Here is an 18,389-nt window from a genome sequence, read left to right as displayed (position 1 = left end):
TTTTTTTTTTTTTTCTTATAAGTCCACTCGACCATAGGCGTTGTGAGGATTTCGCCATCAATGGGCGTCATATGTCGTCCCGCTGTTGTTTCACATTTTTCAATTTTCTCCTCCGGCATTACCAGGCCGATCTGTACCTAACATAACAAGGTTGGTCCTTGCGTGATCCCTACACTAAACTGAGTTCGGTAAACCCAGTTATCGCCCAAGGTGGCCGCTGTTACTAAGACCGAACATTTCCTACAAACGACTATACACTAGAAAGTTTCACGGCAGAACTGGACCAAATCCGAATTTGTAGATTATGAGCTTATCATAACATATGGGGGGTTTCTTTGAAATTCATAGAGAGAAATTTTCCCGATTTTGCGAAGTTATGTCCTACTTTGTCTAAAAATTCAGTTAGGCGAACCACAATGGCATATATGAGCCTACAGTCTTATGTGGAAGGTTCTCCAGCTCCGGGGTAAAGTCCGTATCACGAACAGGCCTTACAAGAAACGTACAAAAGACGCCACGGAGACAGACGGGTATGGAGGGAAGGTCATTCACTCCTCTGAACGCAACTTGGCGTACATATGCGACAGGGGCGTTGTCGCTATCGTGTCTTTGCTGTGGTGGCGAAAAGGGTACCTTACGAAAGGCGGGCGGCCGTGCCGCGCCGAGCTGCACTAAGGGCGCCGTCCCGGGAGTACTGCCCGTGCATACCACGTCTAGCTTTATTACCCCCACGACAAGAGGGGGGGCCAGGCCTCCGACTCGGCTGCATCCACGCCCCTGATGTCCCCCCTGCCTTCACTAGACGACCGACCTCGGCCGGCCCAGTCAGTCAGTCCGTCCCCAGGGCTTCACCCTTGACAAGGTCGCTTGCAACAGAGGTGCCACTGTCTTCATTTACTACTGTACGTGTCTTCACTCACACTCTCTCTCGGTAAACACACATTATTAATCTGGCATCCATCTTATTAGGGTTTTTTTCTCTCTCTGGGTTCCCCTAACTCTATCAAGATATTGCCAGCGTTTTACTGCATTTCCAGGACAGAATCTACGATTACAATCTTTAATATGCTCTACATGCTAACATATCTATATATAGATCATCAACATATTCCTAAAATTCACTCATTCATTCATTTTCCTAAACTATATGTATTCATTTCGACCACACAATACCATACTAACGTATACCCTCCCTCCCTCCACACACACACACACACACTCACACACACACACACGCATATACACTAGCAATTACACACTCGACCGCCCCCGCATATCAGACACACAACACACTTCTCATCCGTCTACATCACACTGAGTGAGCCGCGCGCGCACACACACACACACACACACACACACACACACTTCCTCCTCTGTAAACTGTTGGCTTTGAAAGGCCGAACTTCGCCTCGTCGCAGAAGGAAATGCTAATTGTGTGCATTGAATGACGTCTCTGACGAATGCCTCACCAACCGAGACAAAGCCATTGGAACACAAGACAATGTGTAGTGAGGTGTGCATTAAGCTACATCACCACCCACACTGCTTCACACCACTGAGATAAGCACACCAGGTTAAGGCATCACCCACTGTCTTTCCACTGAAGTAAGCATCAGGGTTGAGTATTATCGTCCACCGCCTCACTACTGAAGCAAAGCACCGGGCTAGGACATCGCACACTGCTTCAACAATGAGGCAAAGCACCAGTCACGGGAGCAACCCACTGCCTCACCACTGAGGCAAGTACCAGGCTAGTGCATCATCTACTGTCACCACTTAGAGGCAAGCTCCACATCATCTGCGTCATCGGTAGGGCAAACACATCAAAACCCCTCGCATGTGTCACCAGTGAAGCAAACATCACATCAGACACTCTGGCCTAAGCCACAGTGAAGTAAAGACCGAATCAGATCAGTGAAGCAAGCACCGAGCCAGACATGTGAAGCAAGCATACATCAGACACCCTGGCCTGCGCCCCCAGTGAAGCACCGAACCATACATATGAAGCAAGCACGTCAGACACACTTGTCTGCACCACCCTTGAAGCAAGCACCGAACCAGGCATGTGAAGTGAGCATCACATCAGGCATCCAGTGAAGCAAGTACTGAGAAAGAATTGTGAAACAAGCGCTTCATGAGACATCCCGCCTGCGTCACCAGTGAAGCAAGCACCATATCAGACACGCCTGCATCACCAGTGAAGCAAGCACCATATCAGACACGCCTGCGTCACCAGTGAAGCAAGCACCATATCAGATACGCCAACGTCACCAGTGAAGCAAGCACCATATCAGACAGGCTCGCGTCGCCCGCGAAGCAAGCACCATAGCAGACACGCCAACGTCACCAGTGAAGCAAGCACCATATCAGACACGCCTGTGTCACCAGTGAAGCAAGCACCATATCAGACAGGCTCGCGTCGCCCGCGAAGCAAGCACCATAGCAGACACGCCTACGCCACCAGTGAAGCAAGAACCATATCAGACAGGTTTGCGTCGCATGTGAAGCAAGCACCGAGCCAGTCGCCCTAACTTGAGTCATACGGTACAGGAGGAGGAGGAGGAGGAGGAGGATCAGGAGGAAGGAGGGGGAGGAAGAAGATATTCTTAGCGCCTCCTCCCCGGAGATATCTCTGAGGGGGAGGGGGTTGAAGTCTCTCAGGGGGAGGTGTGGGGACCGGGTGAGGGGTGTGGTGGGGGTATTCAAGGGAGGCGACGTAGCTATTTCTGCCCGCTGCTTGTGCTCGCCTTAAGCCTCGACTAATTCCTCTCCAGCTGCACCCTACATCCCGTCTCCAGCTGCCTATATCTCACAGCCACCTCCAGCTGCACCCTACATCCCGTCTCCAGCTGCCCATACCTCACAGCCACCTCCAGCTGTACCCTACATCCCGTCTCCAGCTGCCCATATCTCACAGCCACCTCCAGCTGTACCCTACATCCTGTCTCCAGCTGCCCATACCTCACAGCCACCTCCAGCTGCCCATACCTCACAGCCACCTCCAGCTGTACCCTGCATTCTATAGATTCTGTACAAACTTCGTACATGAGTCACCATCTAATCATCTTGAAACTAAGTATCAAACCGAACAAATGAATGAAAGAAAAAAAACTACTCACGTGAAATAATCGCTTCATTCAAAGACCGGCGCGAATGCTCAAATCCAGCCCGGGCAAGACATATGACTAACTGGCAACTGTTCAACGGCCATGTTCAAATTGATGCTCCCAAATCATACATGCTTCTTCTGTATAAATACATCTGCATCTTGCTATATCGCTTTGTTGTAAGGTTAAATTGTCTTTACATATGATCATTCAAATTACTGGCCTTAACTAGCATTTTCTTCCACTGTATAATTAGATCTGGGTTATATTACGTCATGCTGAATGAATTAAGTGGATTTGCATTTAATTTCACGCGCTAATGCCTTCCCTTACATTGCATACCTCGCCAAAGTATTTATGTCACCAAATTAGCACATGCCTTTGAGGTACACGTGACACTATTAAATCACAGGGAGTGAATTTTAATATGATATCCGACCCAGGTCTTAATGCGTGCGCGATTTCGGCTGTGTTCCGACCATCATGCAATATGTACTTTCATCACTTTATTCATCGCTTCACATATGTGACTTCGGCATGAGTACGACATCAATGACACTCGACAAACCTGATGGGTTACGGAGATAATGTTTGTTATGAATGTGCCACGCTGAGCAATTGCCGGCGGGTGTTATTCGCTCTGCCTGGAGTACGTTCTACTCTGCGTACGTCTTCCTTGACTTTAATAATTCTACCTGGCTGGTTCTCTTTCGACTGTCTCATTCACTTGGACATTTTGTTTTTTCTTCCCCCGTTAAGGTACCATACGTTTTCTTGCCGTACATGAGCCCACACTCCTCCCCACCCACCACGATAGATGGAGGTATGATATCAAAAGCGGAAGGCACCTCCCACACACCACTATAGATGGAGGTACGATCGTAAAACAGAAGGCTCCTCCCCACCCACCACTGTAGATGGAGACAAGACAGTAAAAGCAGAAGGCCCCTCCCAACCCACAGCTCCCTCTGGCATATCAGCCCGGCAGGAAAACAGCTGTAAAGGAACATCAGTCAAATCATTTGAAGACTATACTAACATGGAATTTCCATGGGAAAGAATAAATGGAATAGATATCAGTCTCCGAGTTCTCTGGTAAGATATATTTCTGCCTCTAATCTCTAAAACAACAAGGCTGAACATGTGCACATATCGTCATTCATGAACCAGCCTTATCCACTAGCAACATCACTGCTAATCATAGTCATGTGATAATCATACATTAGGATGCTACACTTCTGACGGTGCCCAACCCACCCACGGACCACTGACGGTGCCCACCCTACCCGTGGACCACTGACGGTGCCCCACCCTACCCGTGGACCACTGACGGTGCCCCACCCTACCCGCGGACCACTGACGGTGCCCCACCCTACCCGCGGACCACTGACGGTGCCCACCCTACCTGCGGACCACTGACGGTGCCCCACCCTACCCGTGGACCACTGACGGTGCCCACCCTACCCGCGGACCACTGACTGTGGTGCCTAGCCCACCTGCGGACCATCAGAAGAAAAACGCATCAGAGGCTGTGGGACCGGCAGGCTGCCGGAGAGAGAGAGAGAGAGAGAGAGAGAGAGAGAGAGAGAGAGAGAGAGAGAGAGAGAGAGAGAGAGAGAGAGAGAGAGAGAGAGATCAGTGGCTGTCCCCCCCCCCCCCCCCCCACACCCAGTTGGCCCTCCTGACAACCACCGTCAGCAGTCAGTGATCACATGTCAGCCGACTGGTTCCATCGGCGGTTACTGCCGCAACCTGACGCCGCACCTGGAGGTCAGGCGGTGCAAAACACACACACACACACACACACACACACACACACACACACACACACACACACAAGCAGCAGGGACCGCCATCAAAGGTGTAGGAACCAATTGCTGTCCATCTGTCGTGATGGTGTCGACCAACCACACTCCCAGAGCTCCTGGTGAGCGACACGATGCACGCAGGAGAGAGAGGCAACCTGACGAAGGCACAGGTCTCGAGGAATACCGTCAAGACAGGGGTGAGGAGTGAGGAGGGGGAGGTCGTCCTCGGTCGCCCTCGGTGTCATTCTATCACTCGAGAGCCGCAAGCGAACACACGGCTTGCATAAGCATGAAACTCAAGGAATACGTTCGAGAGACTGAGGGAGACGTCTCTCGATGTCGCCCTACCACTTGAGCGAGAGGTGAATGACCCACTGTATATACAGCAGTAGCACCGGAACACGACCATGATACTCGAGATATACCTTCAAGGGGGAGATGGGTCAAAGTTCTTCACTTCTCACATACACGCTCGACCCTTTAACACGTACGCTCGCCACATACATACACCCTCGCCATTCAACCCCCATTATGTGAACAGCTCTCCCTTTAACACGTACGCTCGCCACATACATACATACACCCTCGCCATTCAACCCCCATTATGTGAACAGCTCTCCCTTTAACACGTACGCTCGCCACATACATACATACACCCTCGCCATTCAACCCCCATTATGTGAACAGCTCTCCCTTTAACACGTACGCTCGCCACATACATACATACACCCTTGCCATTCAACCCTCATTATGTGAACAGCTCCCCCCTCCTCATTCTCCTGTTGCCGCCACTGTTTTCATGGGAAAGTAAAACAATTATGCTGAAAATAATTCATCCGCCATATACCGTCGTCTGTTGTACTCTGGCGGCAGAGTAAAGGCCTACGAGTTCGAACAAGTGAACGATCAAATGAACCAGTTTACCTTGACACTGGGTAAGACGTTGACGTGTCTAAATCTAGGTCTCCACGTCACGAACCATGCGGCCGATGTGATAACATGACTCCTACAACCATGAACCATGTGATAGGACCTGATGACATCCTATGCAAGCGCCCATGGCGCACTCCAACCTACCATCACTCAGATGGCAATGATCTGATGTGAGGTCTCCAGCTCCCTCGCTGGAGGTCCTACTTAAGCTGGAGGAGCTGCTTAAGCTGGAGGTCCTGCTTAAGCTGGAGGAGCTGCTTAAGCTGGAGGTCCTGCTTAAGTCAGATGACTTCTCTCTCTCTCTCTCTCTCTCTCTCTCTCTCTCTCTCTCTCTCTCTCTCTCTCTCTCTCTTTAAGGAAGGGTGTCTACCATCTTGATTCAAAAACAAACTTACTGTACGAGGCGTCTTTGTAAATATTTTTGTTTTTCTTTTTCTGTGACTGTGAATGCGCTAATAAGTAGGTCAACATAGTCTTGAGTGCTACTCGTAATGACGTCCGGCCCGGAAAATGAGCTCTATTGAACATGACGGTACGACCCTTGAGTTCGACGGTATGAGCCTTAGGTTCCACGGTACGACTCTTGAGTTCGACGGTGCGACTCTTGGGTTCGACGGTACGACTCTTGGCTTCGACGGTACGACTCTTGGTTCGACGGTATGAACCTTGGGTTCGACGGTACGACTCTTGGGTTCGACGGTATGAGCCTTGGGTTCGACGGTACGACCCTTGCGTTCGACGGTACGACACTTGGGTTCGACGGTACGACACTTGAGTTCGACGGTATGAGCCTTAGGTTCGACGGTACGACTCTTGGGTTCGACGGTGCGACTCTTGGGTTCGACGGTACGTCTCTTGGGTTCGACGGTATAAGCCTTGGATTCGACGGTGCGACCCTTGAGTTTGACAGTACGACCCTTGGAATTGACGTTACGACCCCTGAATACGACGCTACGACTCTTGGTTTCGACGGTACGACCCTTAGGGTCGACGGTGTGATACTTGAGTTTACCCGTGCGACCCTTGAGATCGACGGTACGACCCTTGAGCACAAAGGTACACCCCTCGAATTCGACGGTAAGGCCCTTGAACACGAACACACGACCTTTTTGTTTAAAGACCAGACCATCATGCCCAAAGGCCATACCGTCGTGCTCAAGGGGTCGTACTGTCGAACTCAGGGGTCGTATCGTCGAACTCAAGGGGTCGAACCATCGTGCTCAAGGGGTCGTACCGTAGAACTTAAGGGATCGTACCGTCGAACTCAAGGGGTCGAACCGTCGAACGCAAGGGGTCGTCGTAACCTTGGTACTCAAGTGGTCTGGGAACCAATAGAGTCTAGAGATGAAGCAGTTTACGCAATGTGTTTACATCTGTGTACCGTACTGACTTACTACACCTACACCCCTCGTGACATCACTGTAAATCAAAGTACGTCTGTTCTAATCTCTAATTCAAAACCTTCCTGTACAACTGTCATCTATTTCCCCGCAGGAGTATACATCTAGCAGAACCCTACCTACCTACTAACCAACCTCTCCATCTATCAACATTAAGTCTATCTATATCGCCAGGGAAATGTTAAAAGTGCAATACGCCACCACACTGCCCGGCAATGCTCTGCCTCCTCCTCTCCAGCCCACGCCACAGCACAGACACCACGGAACGCCCTACGCTTCATTACCTCATTAAGATATAATCACAGCCTTGCTCGCATTCTCATCAACACTGCAATTACATCTTGGATAAAAACCTGCCAGCTGGCTGCTGCGTCATTGTTTAATGCATTTATATATATATATATATATATATATATATATATATATATATATATATATATATATATATATACCGCATGACGAAAGATGTTTCAAGTTTCAATGTCACACACACACACACACACACACACACACACACACACACACTTGATAAGGTCGTGAAGGAAGTTCAAGTACGTTCAAAGGCGAACCTTTCCTGTGCGTTATATGATTCACAATTGTCTTTCGATACAGACTCACACGCACACACACACACTTCCCCTAGCACACAAATAATAATCACAGGTAAAGACGACAGTGATTACTACATGGGTCTTAAAGATTACTCTCTCTCTCTCTCTCTCTCTCTCTCTCTCTCTCTCTCTCTCTCTCTCTCTCTCCACACAGTGACGTCAGAAAAGGGGGGTTAACTATGAAAACTGGTAACTGATAACATTACTGAGTTCACAAGCGGATGACTCCCCTGACGCGGGTGCTGTCGTGGTGGGCGTGTGGCAAGGGCGGGGTGAAGGACAATGGCCGGGGCGGGAGCACCACCTGAGGACACCAGACGACGCCCAACCTTTCTCCTCTCCCAGCGACCCCCTCCTCCTTCTTGGCACCGACGCCAACAACTCACAATTCGACCTGAGTGATCAACCTCCTCCTGACGGGTATGAGCCGCGACTTCTCATGACCCACTAATGGTCAAATCTCACTATAAAGATGACCTGGTTCAAGGCAGCTGTGGTGTCATGCTTAAAGGGGCCTTGTGTAACTCAAGCTGTGGGTGTGGAGGGGCGCGGGTGGGTGCGTGTGCATCGTGCGGGAGGCAGCGTGGCGCCAGGGGCTGCCCCCGGTGCCACAAGGGTGCCAAGCCCCCACACGCACCTCAGTGCCAGTGGCCACGGATCCACACTTAGGCACTGACGCACCTCCCAGTGCCGAAGCCTTCCTCCCTCTCTCAGTGACTGCGATCTTGTCCAGTGGTAAAAGCCCCCTTCCCAGTGGTGGTCGGGGTGCAGTTGGTCCACATCGGAGTGGAGTGCTACGAAGCGCACCTACCAAAAGGTAAAAGTGGAGAATATAATCTCAGTTCCTTCGTGTCTGCCATAATGCAACCACTGGTTCTTATCTGTGATGATGGTGTGTGTACGTTTCTGTCATTCGAAATAGACCGGTGACGCGTCAGGTGCAGGAACCATGTCAACACGCATGTAAGATGAAGAAAAATAAATCTTATCCAGGAAAGTGAGCCGCATTAACATAAGGTATACAAATCTGCAAAGAGGCTTCAAGGGATAAAGGAAACCTGTGATAACACGGATAGCTACAGAGAAAAGCGTGGCGAAGTTTACGCCTGTAAATGAAACAGTAATGCCATTCAGCAAGTGAAGTTTCAAAGACATTTACACCTGGTAAATAAACCTGTGGCGACATTTGTATCGTCTGACGAGTTTAAGCTTGCAGAGAGACCAGTGACGATATTTCTTATTAAAGTACAGGAAGAATGTGATCATTTCTACAGTTGGTTTTGTGAACATGTGACAACATTTACAAAGACACAGAACTCTGGCTTGACATATGTATATGTATACATAAACACACACCCACACACATAAATATATATATATATATATATATATATATATATATATATATATATATATATATATATATATATATATATATACCACACGTCTCTTCGAACAGTTGCAAACGGAGCTTCGGTTCTGGTACGCAACTCGAAGTCTGTCACATCTGGAGACTATGAATTGCACGGTAGATGGCAGAAGGTGACAAGTCTTGCACATGAACGGGACACTGATTTCTCAATGATGTCAATTCTTTTCCTTTTTTTTTTTTTTGTAATACATACCTTGAAGAACTTTCATATCATATATACGATATCGTATATCTAAAAGAAGTTTCATATCATATATACGATATCGTATATCTAAAAGAAGTTTCATATCATATATACGATATCGTATATCTAAAAGAAGTTTCATATCATATATACGATGTCGTATATGTAAAATAATTTTCCTGAAAGGTAAGTGTTCTTACTGATTAACTCATGTAGAAATCATGATCTTATAATATAATCGACGGTGTGTGTGTGTGTGTGTGTGTGTGTGTGTACGCATGCATCTTGTCACCAAAACTCTACGGAATTTGAAGACTGGATTTTATAGGTAGGTTCTGGACCGTCCCCTGGGTGCACCTAACATACCCACCCGCCCAACCCCAAAAGGAATATATGCTAAAGGGATATCTACCCACAACAAACCGATGGTGAGCCTATACGTGCCCGCTCGTAGGGAGAGTAGACAGCTATCATTATTATTTCGCAAGTCAGCGTTAAGAGCATAAGAACAGCGGCTTCATATGGGCATCGTCACTTTCCCAGACACCTCACCATGTATACTCACCAAACATATACCTCTGTGTAGTTCGAGCATTCACTTTTGTTCCCCTTGCCTTTATACAAGGATAATAACATACAGACTTTGCCAGGCCTCACGCACCTAAATCTGTGCTATACATACGTTAATTAGCTTGATAAATCAATCAACATAAATGTCTGTGCCTCTCTCGATAAACTAAACTGCCTCATTGCTGCACTTCATCTTACGCAAGGCTTTCACTACCTCCAGTGGCGTATCTAGTGTATGGCGGTTAGGGCAAGTGACCTGGGCGCCACTTGAAGGTGGGGCGCCACTCAACAGGTTTGTTTTTTGACATACGCTACCCGATTGATATTTTCTAAGCTTTTGATTTTGTGAGATAAACAAGAAACTCGCCTACTTTTCAACTATAGTAATGTTTTGCTACTCTCAGTTGCATTACCGCTTCTACGTTACAATTTTGATCAAACAAGTCTTTAACTTTAAGTCTTTAAGAGTTTATATAAAGTAAAGTTTGGCCTAACACTTCAACAGCTTATAATTACACTGTATATATTTTTATATACATCCACTGTATGGACATTTCTAATCAAGTCAGGGGCGCAATTTCAGTGCTTGCCATGGGCGCTCTTTCCCCTAGATACGCCCTTGAATAGTTTGGGGTATTTTTTAGCTAAAAATAATTTTTGTTTCAAAACTGAAAGATAAGATATTCAAACACTTCTATACTTAAAATAATCATGGAAAATATATAATGCTCTCGGTTACCGATATATACTCAGTAGATACGATGCCAAGGAGCAGAAAATACTATAAATTTGACTTCATTTAACAGATTATATGAATGTCATAAAGGCGACTAAACGATACTTGAAAACCAGATTTGTACTGAGCATGAAAAATACACCTTATAATGAGTTTTTAAAGGAAATTTATTTTTCTGATAAAAATGCAAAAAAATGAAGATAATACTTCAGGTTATTTCTTAGCTCAACAAATTTTGCTTCAAAATTGAAACTAGATATTCAAACACTTCTATACTTCAAATAATCATGGAAAATATATCCTAATGCTCTCAGTTACCGATACATACCCAGTAAATACGATGAAGAGGAGCAGACAATATTTCAAAATTGACTTCATTTAACAGCTTAAATAAAAGTCATTTTTTTTTTTTTTTTTTTTTTTTTTTTATACTTTGTCGCTGTCTCCCGCGTTTGCGAGGTAGCGCAAGGAAACAGACGAAAGAAATGGCCCAACCCCCCCCCCCCATACACATGTACATACACACGTCCACACACGCAAATATACATACCTACACAGCTTTCCATGGTTTACCCCAGACGCTTCACATGCCTTGCTTCAATCCACTGACAGCACGTCAACCCCTGTATACCACATGACTCCAATTCACTCTATTTCTTGCCCTCCTTTCACCCTCCTGCATGTTCAGGCCCCGATCACACAAAATCTTTTTCACTCCATCTTTCCACCTCCAATTTGGTCTCCCTCTTCTCCTCGTTCCCTCCACCTCCGACACATATATCCTCTTGGTCAATCTCTCCTCACTCATTCTCTCCATGTGCCCAAACCATTTCAAAACACCCTCTTCTGCTCTCTCAACCACGCTCTTTTTATTTCCACACCTCTCTCTTACCCTTACGTTACTTACTCGATCAAACCACCTCACACCACACATTGTCCTCAAACATCTCATTTCCAGCACATCCATCCTCCTGCGCACATCTCTATCCATAGCCCACGCCTCGCAACCATACAACATTGTTGGAACCACTATTCCCTCAAACATACCCATTTTTGCTTTCATAAAACCATCTAAACGATATTTCAACACCAGATTTGTAATGAGAATGAAAAATACTTCCTATAATGAGTTTTTAAAGAAAATCTATTTTTCCGAGAAAAGTGGCAAAAATTGAAGGTAATAGTTCAGGAGATTTTTTGGCTCAAAAAACTTTTTATTTCAAAATTGAAACATAAGATATTCAAACACTTCTATACTTGAAATAACCACGGAAAATATATCCTAGTTCTCTCAGTTACCGATACACACCCAATAAATACGATGCAAAGGAGCAGAAAATATTTCAAAATTGTCTTCATTTAACAGCTTAAATAAATGTCATAACGGCGACTAAACGATATTTCAACACTTGATTTGTAATGAGCATGAAAAATACTTCCTATAATGAGTCTTTAAAGAAAATCTATTTTTCCGAGAAAAGTGCCAAAAATTGAAGGTAATAGTTCAGGAGATTTTTTGCTCAAAAAACTTTTTATTTCAAAATTGAAACATAAGATATTCAAACACTTCTATACTTGAAATAACCATGGAAAATATATCCTAATGCTCTCAGTTACCGATACATACCCAATAAATACGATGCAGAGGAGCAGAAAATATTTCAAAATTGCCTTCATTTAACAGCTTAAATAAATGTCATAAAACCATCTAAACGATATTTCAACACCAGATTTGTAATGAGAATGAAAAATACTTCCTATAATGAGTTTTTAAAGAAAATCTATTTTTCCGAGAAAAGTGGCAAAAATTGAAGGTAATAGTTCAGGAGATTTTTTGCCTCAAAAAACTTTTTATTTCAAAATTGAAACATAAGATATTCAAACACTTCTATACTTGAAATAACCATGGAAAATATATCCTAATACTCTCAGTTACCGATACATACCCAGTAAATACGATGCAAATGAACGGCAAATATTTCAAAATTTACTTTATTTAACAGCTTAAATAAAAGTCATAAAGGCGTCTAAATGATATTTCAACAACATATTTGTAATGAGAATGAAAAATACTTCCTATAATGAGTTTTTAAAGAAAATCTATTTTTCCAAGAAAAGTGTCAAAAATTGAAGGTAATAGTTCAGGAGATTTTTTAGCTCAAAAAACTTTTTGTTTCAAAATTAAAACATAACATATTCAAACACTTCTATCCTTGAAATAACCACGGAAAATATATCCTAATGCTCTCAGTTACCGATACATACCCAATAAATACGATGCAAAGGAGCAGAAAATATTTCAAAATTGTCTTCATTTAACAGCTTAAATAAATGTCATAACGGCGACTAAACGATATTTCAACACTTGATTTGTAATGAGCATGAAAAATACTTCCTATAATGAGTCTTTAAAGAAAATCTATTTTTCCGAGAAAAGTGCCAAAAATTGAAGGTAATAGTTCAGGAGATTTTTTGGCTCAAAAAACTTTTTGTTTCAAAATTGAAACATAAGATATTCAAACACTTCTATACTTGAAATAATCATGGAAAATATATCCTAATGCTCTCAGTTACCGATACATACCCAATAAATACGACGCAAAGGAGCAGAAAATATTTCAAAATTGTCTTCATTTAACAGCTTAAATAAATGTCATAAAGGCGACTAAACGATATTTCAACACCAGATTTGTAATGAGCATGAAAAATACTTCCTATAATGAGTCTTTAAAGAAAATCTATTTTTCCGAGAAAAGTGCCAAAAATTGAAGGTAATAGTTCAGGAGATTTTTTGGCTCAAAAAACTTTTTGTTTCAAAATTGAAACATAAGATATTCAAACACTTCTATACTTGAAATAATCATGGAAAATATATCCTAATGCTCTCAGTTACCGATACATACCCAGTAAATACGATGCAAAGGAGAAGAAAATATTTCAAAATTGTCTTCATTTAACAGCTTAAATAAATGTCATAAAACAATCTAAACGATATTTCAACACCAGATTTGTAATGAGAATGAAAAATACTTCCTATAATGAGTTTTTAAAGAAAATCTATTTTTCCGAGAAAAGTGGCAAAAATTGAAGGTAATAGTTCGGGAGATATTTTAGCTCAAAAAACTTTTTGTTTCAAAATTAAAACATAACATATTCAAACACTTCTATCCTTGAAATAACCACGGAAAATATATCCTAATGCTCTCAGTTACCGATACATACCCAGTAAATACGATGCAAAGGAGCAGAAAATATTTCAAAATTGTCTTCATTTAACAGCTTAAATAAATGTCATAACGGCGACTAAACGATATTTCAACACTTGATTTGTAATGAGCATGAAAAATACTTCCTATAATGAGTCTTTAAAGAAAATCTATTTTTCCGAGAAAAGTGCCAAAAATTGAAGGTAATAGTTCAGGAGATTTTTTGGCTCAAAAAACTTTTTGTTTCAAAATTGAAACATAAGATATTCAAACACTTCTATACTTGAAATAACCATGGAAAATATATCCTAATGCTCTCAGTTACCGATACATACCCAATAAATACGATGCAAAGGAGCAGAAAATATTTCAAAATTGTCTTCATTTAACAGCTTAAATAAATGTCATAAAACCATCTAAACGATATTTCAACACCAGATTTGTAATGAGCATGAAAAATACTTCCTATAATGAGTCTTTAAAGAAAATCTATTTTTCCGAGAAAAGTGCCAAAAATTGAAGGTAATAGTTCAGGAGATTTTTTGGCTCAAAAAACTTTTTATTTCAAAATTGAAACATAAGATATTCAAACACTTCTATACTTGAAATAACCATGGAAAATATATCCTAATGCTCTCAGTTACCGATACATACCCAGTAAATACGATGCAAATGAACGGCAAATATTTCAAAATTGACTTTATTTAACAGCTTAAATAAAAGTCATAAAGGCGTCTAAACGATATTTCAACACCAGATTTGTAATGAGAATGAAAAATACTTCCTATAATGAGTTTTTAAAGAAAATCTATTTTTCCGAGAAAAGTGGCAAAAATTGAAGGTAATAGTTCAGGAGATTTTTTGGCTCAAAAAACTTTTTATTTCAAAATTGAAACATAAGATATTCAAACACTTCTATACTTGAAATAACCACGGAAAATATATACTAATGCTCTCAGTTACCGATACATACCAAATAAATGCGATGCAAAGGAGCAGAATATATTTCAAAATTGTCTTCATTTAACAGCATAAATAAATGTCATAAACGCATCTAAACGATATTTCAACACCAGATTTGTAATGAGAATGAAAAATACTTCCTATAATGAGTTTTTAAAGAAAATCTATTTTTCTGAGAAAAGTGGCAAAAATTGAAGGTAATAGTTCAGGAGATTTTTCAGCTCAAAAAACTTTTTATTTCAAAATTGAAACATAAGATATTCACACACTTCTGTTCTTGAAATAATCATGGAAAACATATCCTAATGCTCTCAGTTACCGACACATAACCAGTAAATACCGTGCAAAGGAGCAGAAAATATTTCAAAATTTAATTCATTTAACAGCTTAAAGAAAAGTCATAAAGGCGTCTAAACGATATTTCAACACCAGATTTGTATTGAGCATGAAAAATACTTCCTATAATGAGTTTTTAAAGAAAATTTATTTTTTTTTGAGAAAAATGCCGAAAATTGAAGGTAATAGTTAAGGAGATTTTTTAGCTCAAAAAACTTTTTGTTTCAAAATTGAAACACAAGATATTCAAACACTTCTATACTTGAAATAACCATGGAAAATATATCCTAATGCTCTCAGTTACCGATACATACCCAGTGAATACGATGCAAAGGAGACGAAAATATTTCAAAATTGACTTCATTTAACAGCTTAAAGAAATGTAATGAAGGCGAGAAAACGATATTTCAACATACTCAGTAAATATGATGTAATATTTTAAAATTGTCTGCATTCAACAGCTTAATTGGGTGTTACTAAGAGCACTAAACGTGAACACCAGATTTGTATTCGGCATGGAAAATATTTCTTATAATAAGTATTTAAAGGAAAGCTTATTTTCTGAGAAAAATACCAAAAACTGAAGGTAATAGTTACAATGGCGTATCTAGGGTATGGCAGGTAGGGCAGGTGCCCTGGGCGCCACTTGAAAGGGGGGGCACTCAACAGGTTTGTTTTTCGACATATACTACCCGATTGATATTTTCAACGGTTTGGTTTCGTAATATAAAAAAAAGAAACTCACCTACTTTTCAACTATAGTAATATTTTGCTACTCTCATTTGCATTACCGCTTATACGTTACAATTTTGATCAAATAAGTCTTTAGGGGTTTATATATATATATATATCTAAGTTTGGCCTATCTCTTCAGCAGTTTATAATTACACTGTATATATTTTTATATACATCCACTGTATGTACATTTTTAATGAAGCCAGGGGGCGCAATTTCAGTGCTTGCCATAGGCGCTATTTCCCCTAGATACGCCCCTAACTAACTCCTCCCTTTTCATCAATTTATTTGCCAACTCCCCTCTCAACTCTGCATGCCGCCTTTCTCAAAAACACCACATCCACCATTCTATCGTCCAAAACATTTAGCAGGTCATCAGAATACTCAATCCATCTCTTTTTCATCTTTTTGATGCATGTTACCGCTTCGCCACCCGTTTTCCTCACTAACGCCCCATCTGTTCTTTTGTTCTACTGGCACTATTCATCTCTTTCCACAACACCGTCTTATACTCTCGTAAGGTCATTGATACTCTTTCAACCCATCTCTCAGTTGCCATCTTTTCAGCACTCGTATGTTTTTCTAGGCATTATTATTATTATTATTATTATTATTATTATTATTATTATTATTATTATTATCATTATTACTATCATTATCATTATTATCATTAGTATCATTATTATTATCAGTAGTAGCAGCAGTAGTCGTAGTAGTAGTACTTTAGGGCCATTGCTCCTCTAACATCAACAGAGTACCAGTGAGCACCACCCAGGATGACACACACAAACACATCGCGAATCACCGCCAGAAAAAGTACACACACACACACACACACACACACACACACACCAAGTGTCTACGTTGGGAATATAGCCCACCAATCTTCTAGGCCTCTCACCACCACCATCGGAGCTGAGAGCCAGAGGAGGGAAAGGAAAAAAAAATTAAAGCAAACACCATCCCGTGAACGGACATACGCCACTCGAGAAACTACGAAACCAAACATCACCAACTGATAAACGAACGATAATACAATACTTGCTCCTGAAAAAAAGTAAATAAACAGTCAACAACTTAAAAATATGAAAACCATCACCTGAGAAACTAACTCGTGAGAAACTAAGTCGATAAACACCACAAGACACACTAAGAAAACAACAAACACCACAAGGCAAAGTAAGATACGACAAGCCACATGTGAACTAAAAAGAAACACACACACGCAACTTCCACTTAGATATAACACCCGAAGAACTGACAAGAATACACACCAAGTGAAAAACTAACGCATCAAACACTGCCACCAGCAGACACACTAGGAAAACTAGCCTCATGCCCACCAAAGACCTGAGAGCACTAGTTATCTAATGAGCTGAACTAAGGCTGTTGTGGCTTACTTATGTCTTGAGCCCCGTCTCTGTGACTCACCTTGGACGATTCTCGCTACACCGTAACCTCTCTTGTAAGAGTTCAAGCTCAACTCGCCACTGGCAAGCTTTCATGGTTATATGGCCCCCAAGTTTTACATCATGTAGCCTAACCTTCAACCGGGGAAAGCTACCAGACCTCCGCAAACAGGTGGGAATTCCGAGACGGTGACCGAAACGCGAGAATAACTCATCGACTCCCGCCCACGACACGCCGAACCTACGCCGTGACGCCGCGTGAATCAGCCACACGAATTCGTCCACTCCGTAGCTTACCGCTGCGGCATTTCAGGTTCTACCATAAGATTCAGTTTATTTCTAGTAAACTAAGTACAGGAAAATCACAGATAAATCTGTGCGTTCAGCCAATTGTCTTTACGATGACGTAATTGACCGCAGAGGGTGCACAGTGTATGGCTTTTCAAAAGGATATGATAAAAAAAAGAGAAAATTATGGTCAGCAGTTCTTCAAGTCCTTTATCATCCTGCAGCATTCTTAACCGGTTACCTCGTCATCCACAACAGGATAAAACACTTAGTGACAACCACTGTCTAAATGACGCTAACAATCGCTATTGTCAGCAAAATAATTTGAATCTGTATTTGAATCACATTTCATCGAAAGCTGTTTAAAAAAAAAATGCTGACATCTGTTGCCACACATCTTTTACGTAAAACAACAGTATCTACCAAATGACCAGAATCAATATCAGGTAATCAATATCCGGTTTTTTTTTTTTCATGCAACGGAATGACAATATATTTTTTTTTTTCGTTAATAAGCTATGGAACTCGAATCGGCGGTTAGGTGGGACGGGGGTAAAAAATGCATGCTGAAGTGCGCCGTCACGCAGCGCTTACACACGTCTCCGATATATTTCACCGTCGCCATGAAATCTCCCGCCACAGAACCAAGTATATTGGGGTTGGTCAGGGGG

General features: G+C 42.2%; 2 protein-coding genes across 3 annotated transcripts in view; one reads left to right on the top strand and one right to left on the bottom strand.

Annotated features, from left to right (window-relative positions):
• The window catches only part of LOC139754537 (transcription initiation factor TFIID subunit 10-like), a 105,245-nt gene that overhangs the window by 67,653 nt on the left and 19,203 nt on the right, over positions 1-18,389 (bottom strand). The gene's annotated exons all lie outside the window — the stretch shown is intronic.
• LOC139754534 (chloride intracellular channel exl-1-like) overlaps positions 1-18,389 on the top strand; it is a 72,063-nt gene that overhangs the window by 36,568 nt on the left and 17,106 nt on the right. The window contains exon 1 of one of the 2 annotated variants that reach the window (XM_071671849.1): positions 8,399-8,676. The exons of the other annotated variant lie outside the window; for it this stretch is intronic. The gene's annotated coding sequence lies outside the window, so the exon portion shown is untranslated. Of the gene's footprint in view, positions 1-8,398; positions 8,677-18,389 lie in introns of those variants that run through there. 2 annotated transcript variants of the gene reach the window in all.

Source organism: Panulirus ornatus, chromosome 17 (assembly GCF_036320965.1).
Source record: "Panulirus ornatus isolate Po-2019 chromosome 17, ASM3632096v1, whole genome shotgun sequence".
NCBI lineage: Eukaryota > Metazoa > Arthropoda > Malacostraca > Decapoda > Palinuridae > Panulirus > Panulirus ornatus.
Note: the sequence above shows the minus strand (reverse complement) of the source record. Positions and strands in the feature narration are given on the sequence as shown.